This window comes from Pteropus vampyrus, unplaced genomic scaffold (genome assembly GCF_000151845.1).
Source record: "Pteropus vampyrus isolate Shadow unplaced genomic scaffold, Pvam_2.0 Scaffold7, whole genome shotgun sequence".
Taxonomy (NCBI): domain Eukaryota; kingdom Metazoa; phylum Chordata; class Mammalia; order Chiroptera; family Pteropodidae; genus Pteropus; species Pteropus vampyrus.
Window position 1 is genome coordinate 14737556 of NW_011888788.1, and position 1610 is coordinate 14739165.

General features: G+C 41.6%; 1 pseudogene; it reads left to right on the forward strand.

Moving 5' to 3' along the window:
• Positions 1-585: 585 nt before the first annotated feature.
• On the forward strand, positions 586-706 carry LOC111746941 (annotated as a pseudogene).
• The last annotated feature ends 904 nt before the right edge of the window (positions 707-1610 follow it).

Consider the following 1610-nt stretch of genomic DNA (forward strand, 5'->3'; position numbering starts at 1 on the left):
GCTCCCCAGTACTCATTCTGGCAGGTACTTCATGTTCACAGAGACAAAAGATAATACTGTGACTTTGTTCAGAGCCTTCCTGTTAATATCTTGGAACCTTAACTATTAGAGCCTGAACTTTCCCTTGGGATTAATATAAGGGAGGCATGTGCCAGATACGGCTCCTCCATGAGTTCTCTAATTCTATAAAAAGAAAGACTACAGAGGGCATCCAGAAAAATGTCTGAACTCAAGAAAAAAAAATGAATAATGTAGTATTTACTGACATGTGGCCTAGGTGTAAAGGGAAACCCTAATGGCATAATCACATCTTCTTGAAGTCTCACATTTTATTACTAGTCATGGTGGGGAAAGTACAGAGGAATCTAGGGGATCTAGCTTCAACTCTAATTTTCTGTGTGACCTGGAACAAGTCAGTTTGCCTCCCTTAGCTTTAACTTTCAAATGAAAGAATTAGACTGGGTCATTTTCAAGTAACACTTTTTTTTTTGCATGATATAAATTCAGACTAAAAGAAAAATTATTATGGTCTACTTTTTTTTTTTTTACCTAAAATAAAAATGTTTTCTTGAAATCTATGAGAGAGTCTATGGCCATGCTACCTTGAACAAGCCCGATCCCATCTGATCTCGGAAGCTAAGCAGGGTCGGGGGCCTGGTTAGTACTTGGATGGGAGACCACCTAGGAAGACCAGGTACTGTAGGCATAAAAAAATAAAAAATAAGGGATTGTAAGCTGACAAGGTCCTTGCAATATGTGAGGTCAACCAAGGGTTGCCTCACCTAAAAAAAAAATCTATGAGAGAAAATGTGTTTATAGAAGTTAGATGATTTACTCTGCTGAATATAAGAATACCAATGAAAAAAAACCCAACACTGTTTTTTAGCCTCTGAAATGTTAATAACTGGGCATATTTGAGAAGGAATAAAATGTTGGAAGCTTTACAATGTTCTGCCCTAAAAGTGGATCTCTGGGCTGTCTTGTGAAGCTGGGCAAACTCTGTGCATCCTGATGGTCACAGATCACTCACTATGAGACCCAGTCCCCACTGCAGACTCCCTTAGAGGACAAACATTCTCTGAGCCTGTGACTCTGGCCCATTCTGTGTCCCATCTGGAGGAAAGTGAGGGAGTCAGCTGAGAGAGTGGATCAGCTCCCAGAGCAAGAGGCCCGCATGGCCTCTCCAGGAATTACTGCCAGCCCGTAGTAATCGAGAGTGGCAGCTCCAGCTCTAAGGCTCAGAGACAGTAAGGCCTTGGGATTCAGTGTCCCAGGTGAATCACAGAGCATCTGGAGGGCAATGAGGAATTTGTTCCCCAGCTTTTTCCTCCAGAAAGTCCAGATTGTACACACTCTGCAATTACATAATTATCCGTTCACATGTGACTTCTGCACATTTAGGTTGGCAGCACTGGGTGGGATCTAAGGTGCTTTGTGGATCTGCAGAGATTTTCATTTATTCATCTTACATCCTACAAAGAGGGTAGCTTCAAGCCTATCTCATGCGCATGCACACACACACAAGTACACACGTGTACACACATGTGTCTGTGTGTGTATATTTCTGTATTCTCTCCATTCTTGGTTTTATTTGAATAAAGTCAGAGTCA